The sequence below is a fragment of the Meleagris gallopavo genome, chromosome 2 (genome assembly GCF_000146605.3).
Source record: "Meleagris gallopavo isolate NT-WF06-2002-E0010 breed Aviagen turkey brand Nicholas breeding stock chromosome 2, Turkey_5.1, whole genome shotgun sequence".
NCBI lineage: Eukaryota > Metazoa > Chordata > Aves > Galliformes > Phasianidae > Meleagris > Meleagris gallopavo.
Genome location: NC_015012.2, coordinates 3895375 through 3902393, shown reverse-complemented (window position 1 = coordinate 3902393; position 7019 = coordinate 3895375). Strand labels below are relative to the sequence as shown.

The 7019-nt window shown below is 45.0% G+C and overlaps 1 long non-coding RNA gene across 1 annotated transcript; it reads left to right on the top strand.

The window, feature by feature from the left end:
• Window positions 1-36: 36 nt before the first annotated feature.
• Window positions 37-6801, top strand: LOC109365797. Its single transcript, XR_004158722.1, has 3 exons — window positions 37-381; window positions 985-5748; window positions 6433-6801. It is a non-coding gene; the product is annotated as an uncharacterized LOC109365797 (long non-coding RNA).
• The last annotated feature ends 218 nt before the right edge of the window (window positions 6802-7019 follow it).

Here is a 7019-nt window from a genome sequence, read left to right as displayed (position 1 = left end):
CGCGGCCGCTCCCCACGGCACGGCGCCTGCGCGGCGCCGCGCTCTGCCTTCGGGGGTCGGGAGGCGCCTGGCTGGGAGGATTGTGGTGCTGATCCGCCTTGAATGGTAGCGGGCACCTCGCGAGATGCTCAGTGCCGTTCTAGGCGCTGTACCTCACAGAACCATTCGAGTCCTTGGAAGTGTTTCGGTAACAAAACGAGGAGAGCGAGGTTTCAATTCCAGTTAGGCAGCCGTTAGTTCTCCATAAATGGAGCAGTGGTTGAAATGCCAGCAGCCGTGTTGTGGAGAGCGGCTGACACAGCCTCACAGCAGTGGGGAGACGTGGGGAGGCACGGCAGTCCTGATGCCGCAGGAGGTGACCGTCCCTCCGCACTGGCACTGGTGAGGCTGCAGCTCAGTGCTGGGCCCTCACTGCAAGAAAGACACTGAGGGCCTGGAGCATGTCCTGAGAAGGGCAGCAGAGCTGTGAGGGGTCTGGAGCACCAGTGTGATGGGAAACGGCTGAGGGAACCGGGGCTGTTGGGTCTGGAGAAGAGGAGGCTCAGGGGAGACCTCGTGGCTCCCTGCAACGACCTGAAAGGAGGCTGTGTGAGGCGGGGTCGGCCTCTGCTCCCAGGGAACGGCCGTAGGACGAGAGGGGATGGCCTCAACGTTGTGCCAGGGGAGGTTCGGGTTGGCTGTGAGGAACGATTCCTTCTCCAGAAGTGATTCTGCACTGACACAGCTGCCCAAGGAGTGGTGGGGTTGCCATCCCTGAAGGTGTTCAAGAAAAGGGTAGATGTCACACTGAGTGGTGTGATCTAGAGCAGTAACAGACATGGACTGATGGTTGGACTTGATGATCTTAGTGTTCTTACTAACCTTAGTGATTCTATGACCATGAAAATGGGCACTAATCCTCAGATGTTGGAAGAGCCCAGGCAGGCTCACAGAGACAACCACCAGCAGCTTTTATTGATGCAATCACTAGCTGTCTTTTGACAGAGTGGTGTGAAACTTGTGAGGTGAACTGGAGACAGCTGAAGCAATCCTGCTGGCAAGTTGCAAAAGCTGATCTGCCTTCTGTGAGCCACCCTGAGAGTTACTGAAACATCTCTGCTTTAGCAGAACCAACATGTAAGCTGAACGCCTCGAGCACTGCTACAATGCCCTGGAGGACTCAACAAGCCTGAACAAGAAGTAGCACTTAGCCTTCCTGCTGCACCATGTACCCCTGCAAGTTTTTGGTAGCTTCCTCGTAGGATTTGGTTTTGACAGAGCCTGGGTACCGTGTGCTTTAGCTCTGCAAAAACAAAAATCACAATTACAGAGCAAAGCAGTGTTACCAGCATCTCCAGTGTTTTGAGTAGATACCAAAGGTTAATGTTCGCTTATCTGCAGTCACACCCAGGCAATTCCAGCAAGGAGCAACAATTCAGCTGGCTTCTCTCATGGTGGCCAGTGTTTCTGTGTTGAGACTGTGTATCCCCTAGCCCCTGTCCTAGGAGCTGCCACAGGGCCATGAGCTTTGCAGGAAGGAAGAGAGGCTACAGTGGTCTTGTACTTCTTGAGCTATGTAAGTGAGAGAATGCTCAGTCTGGAAAAATTATATAAAGGGTTGTTTCTGTTTCTTCATATGGCCTTTCCGACATGGAATGAGAGGAATGTTTACCTTCTATTTTCTGCACTCATGGCAGAGCCACTCTTTGATTCCTCACTCCTTTTTGTCTTCTTTAAGGTTGACAGCAAAGGACTGGAATTGAGTTGTTTATGACTGTTAGTCACTATGTCCATGAGAGGAAATTACTTTTTTATTATTTGATGGCACTGTGCACTCAAGTTCATTTCTCAGCATTATCCCATTAAGGGAGATCTGGCCAACAGCTTTTCAACACTCCCCCGCATCAGGACAAATTTCCATCATGGAGTTCTGATGAGAGATCCGACAGCCAGTTTGTCTTCAAGCTTCTCCTTGACAGCCAGGAAATGAGTAAGTGCAAATACTGCATATACTGCATAACTGCACTTCCAACTCTGTAATGCTTACTTTTTACCTTCTGTTTAAGTGGGTTGAAAACCCAGGTATTCAGATAAAATGTGTAACAGTACAGAGACTTGAGAGCACTTTGACACAACAGCTTTTAAAGAGCGCATGGACCAGCACTCTGAATTTCTCAGAAAGCTCCCACAACCCACACTGCACATGTTACGCCTTCTGGAAGGACTGATGCAAGCAGCCCTCTCTCATCCTGTGCTGGGAAGTGCCAGGGCTCCACACCTGGCCCTGCCAGCAGCCCTGTTGGATCAGGGAGCAGGGAAGGGACATAATGAGCCTCTGGCTGCCAATGAAAGCTCACTCCCGCTACATATTTGCCAAAAACTATTCCTCACTCTACAACTCAAGCCAGAGTGACATGAAAGCAAGGATGTCCAGAGAGACAGTGGCTGCCAGACACTAGCTGTGATTAATCCCAAGAAATTTGGGAAGAGCCAGAGCCATATTCTAATTACACTACTGTTGCCTAGACACCACGTGGGTAGCAGGGAAGAGGATCTGTGTTTAGGAAACTGTCTCCTTGCTCCACCTGAACTCTGAACTGCTGAGACTGTTGCAGACACACTGCTGAAATATAGCAACTTGAGCTGATTCTAGTTTGGACATCAGTTTTAAAGTTCTCATTAGCTATATAGAAAACTAGTCTCGACCTTCATTATGGTGATAGAGGTGCTGGCAAAAGGGAACACACTCTCGTTGTTAACCAGAAATGGATACTGGTATTTCCAGTCCTTCTTCTGAGACTGTCTTAACTTGCAAGAAGGTAATGATTGAGATTCATCCTTCATCTTTATATTCTCTACTGGAGAAGAAAAGAGGGGGTGAAAAACAGCGTTAATAGTCTGGCCATGAAATTGTTTCCTCAGTAAAGTCAACGGTGTTTCAGCTTTCCAGTTGCAATGAGAAGTGATGTCTACAATAACAATTTATGAGAAAACGTCACTGGGGAGAACTGTGACCAACTCGTTTTCTGTCACTTTTGCAGGATGTTGTACCAGTGCACTGTTTAACTAGCCCCAACAAAAATGCATTAATTTAATTTCAGCTTCTTAATTACCACTATTAATCTATTGCTTCCTGAGACTCGCACTGCTACAGCATGCCTACGTGCATACTTTTTTGTGCCTGTAGGCAATGCTGTTCTCAGGTGGCAACAGGCATCTGTTTTATCACTTCTTGGCAGCCAGAATACAGCAAGTCTGGAGGAGAATCAGGCCCTCCCTTTGCTTGGATAGCAACTAGAGCACCATTATTTGAGAAGGGAAAAATTGCCTGAAGCTGTGTTGAAAGCTCTTGTCTTTATTAGTGGAAGTATTAATGTTTCCCAACATGCTCTGAATTTATAGTCAAGTATTTTGCCTTCAGTTTGGAGTTGCTTGTAAAAGCTGCCTGCTGCAGAAGCTGGGGTATAGCCCTACAGTTTGAAAGATGTCCTCAGGCTGACTGGAGTTAGAGCCCTCATTCTTCTCTAGAGGGGAGCAAGTTCATCTGTGAAAAGTAAGAGAACCTAATACAGAGCTTAACACAGATAAAGCACCACCAAATATTGTCACCATTCCTCAGAAAGGTTAAATGTCCTAAAGTCATATAGTAGGAATCAAAAAGACTGGATCATGCCTAAAACGCAACGCATACGAGACCAAGTTCCTAAGCAGTTCTAGCCATAGACCTCTCCATCAAGTTAAACAGATTGCTACCTACTTAGATCTGGAGCTTATTTTTAAGCCCAGAGAGAGCAGTGATAGCCAGGAGGGAAGGCAGAGCTGCACCTAGCCCAGGGCTTTAAGACATTTGCAGCTAAATCACATCTGTAGTCCACTGGTAGACTGATTTGAATGGGAAGAATGGAATAAGATGAGTAAGTAGCTCTGTGAGTAAGGATACCAAGATCTGGCCTTCTAGATTTAATACTTTAATCTGTCCAAATGTATCACTGCTGTAATTACAGCCACAGCACAGTCCTTGAGTAGCTCAAGATTAGAGACCATTGATAATCCCAGCTGTGTCACACAGATGAAAGCTATTAAGTGGATTTACAGAGGACATGAGGTATATAGAAACTCATTATTTTCCCACTGAGACAAAACTATTCATTAGTATATGACAGAGAGCACACTCTGGAAAATTGGAAGTGGGTTATTGAAAATGAGCGTATCCCAATAGTCCTAACACATACGTGATGAACTGGTTATTAATATTCAATCCAGCAAGCTCTGTCACTAAGGTTGAGTCCCATTCCTGATGGTAAGTCTGCATGCCCTAGATGGTACTGATCTGCAGCGTAAGAAAAAGTAACTCTAAAATCCAGGATCATATTGCAGTCAATGCAAATTTCAGGCAGGAGGGTGTTGATTTAAGTTCACACATGCAAAATCAACAGTAGAGTTCATTTTAAAATGTTACTTCAGCCATCTCCACTGCAGCTGATACATTAATTATGCCACAATTTTATTAATTCGGTCTTTAAAGGCTCCCTTGCGAAATCTTGTGCGAACAATTACAGTAAGCAACTGCTCTGGTTTGATGTGGTTTCACTGCACCTGCTGTCCCCAGGCTGTACTAGTTAATTGTTCTTGTTTATCCCACCCTACTCTTCTCTAGTGATTTGCTTGGCACCGCAAAGACAGCTCACACCACTTATAAAGCGCTGTTTATTCCTGGCAGCCAGAAGTTGAAGATGTGCCTCTTTTCTTGCTATGAGCTGCAGCCCACTTAAAACAGCTGGAGGGGAAGTGAGCAGATGTTCAGCTGTGCTAAGAGGTCTGATTACCGTTGCAGCGTGGAGGAAAAGCAAACACACAAAAAACATACCTGCAGTTTGTCCCAAGTCCTGTGTCTGCATATTTACCTTTGAGAGGCATAGCTGTAGGTCTTGTCTGTTCTTCAGGAGCTTTCCAGGAAAAATAACACGGTAGGAGTTCCTGTTTGTGCTGACCTCCCAGGACCAGGGATTAGGAGCTGCAGTTTCAAGGCTGCTAGTAAAGGATTTGGGTACTGAATAGTCTAACCATGAAGCACCTGTTTTCTAGGGTGTGGGTAGCAAGTCCAGGCATCTTATTCGAGGGCAGGGAGAAGCCTCAGGTGGGAAGTCTCACTAGCCAACCCACTGAGTCCTGGGAAGCTGCAGCCACCACAAGGCTGAAAACACTGTGTGGAGAGATGTCTTCAAGCTCTCCTTCATTTCATAGATGAACAGAAAGGGAGGCAAATGCTTCAATTCTGCTAACATTAGATGGAAGTCCTGGTACCTTGGACTGTCCCCCTCCTCAACCACTTTCTAACTGTCCAAGCTGTAAATCACATAGCATTTTTCTAAAGTGAAGTGAACATAAGGCCAAAACAAACAAACAAACAAACAAACCCAAAATCAAAATAAAAACATATTTGGCATTTCACTCTGGCATGGAGTTGGGACTGAGAATATCTTTGAAGTCCAACAGCCTATAGGAACAGCTTCAAATTGTGACAGAAAGCAAGATTATCTTTGAACCAGAAAACTCGTTGTGGGGAAGTCTTTACAGTGATACAGCATCCTTATGAATTCCAACATACTGTTTGGGTTGCCAGCAGACAGAAAGTAAGTAAGACAACTGCTGGGTTTGCACCAATGGAAGACAGTATTTACATTAACATCAAAGGCTGTACCTCATCCCTTTACTCATGGACAGGTACAGCATCAAACATGTCTTCTCTGCACCTGGAAATAGCTGCATGTAAGTACATAAATAATCCCTTCTGCTTCTTGTGGTGGATGTGGTGGCTACTTGAGAATAAAGATGTCATTTTGGCAGTGGCTGTTACAAAGACAAAGCAAAGGTACTTTAGTTGAGGCTGCCGGTCCCACTTGCATGCTTTTCCACTCACGCATCTCAACCCTTCTTTCAGAGAAAAAGGAAAGGGAGGGAGGCCGGGTAAAGACTCCCACTGCTTCTGCCTCCTTATCACCTTTGGCAGAAACAGTGAGAATCCTGTCACAGCACAGGCTCAGATTTCACAGGGAAACATAGCCTGCAGGCACAGAGCATCAAGACGGCCCAAGTATTTTACTGCTCTAGAGGTTTGCCTTCTAACCAGCCCCCTCCATAGGTTTTCTGCAGCTTTCTCTGATGGAAACTGTATTAGAAGCTCTTACATAGCACCTCCTTATTATTATTCCAATATTCCAATACTGAAAATATTAGTTCAGGAATGATTTCAGAGGACTGGAGCTTGTAACTCAGCTGTCTGCCGTTGAGCGGTCTTCCAGCTGGGAGAGCAGCAGTTAACTCATGCTACCCTATGTCTAGAAAAAATTAACTTACTTCAGTGCAGTAATTTCAGATCTTTACTGCTGTAAAAGAGCAGAATTTGGCTCATTATCTAATAGCAAATTCAATTCCCTTCATGTTTCTATACAGATTCTGACATGTGCAGTCCAGGTGAGCCAGCCAGCATTTACAGGAGCTACTACAGTGCATGCACCTTTACAGCAAAAGCACGTTAAGCAGTGGAGGAAATACAAGGTATAAAAACTCTCTTTCCTTCTTCCTTCATTCCCACTCTATCTCAGTGCTCATGCTGAAAGAGTGGTACAAAGGATTCTCACAGCTATGGCAGAGATGAACAAATGGCTGGTACTGTGACCCACAGGGGTGTGCCATGCCTATGTCCAAGCATGTCCTGAAGTGTTAACTTAGTACAAAGAGAGGATATTTTTATTGATAAACATTATATTGTCTTAGTGTAGATGTCGGACACATTATTAAATCAAATGACAAAACACTGAAAGTAATTCATTCTAATAAAACTTTTTGATATTCCATAGACAATAGTGCTGTGAATTTTGTTTATAGTATAACACATTAAAAACACAGAAGTACAAGTTTCTAATCTCATAGGTTACCAGCAAACAGAGAAAAATGCATGCTTTAATTTCTGTTGAATTTGTAACTTACACAGGCAAGTGGAACAGCTATGCATAAAATACTATTCTACAACAAGCTGT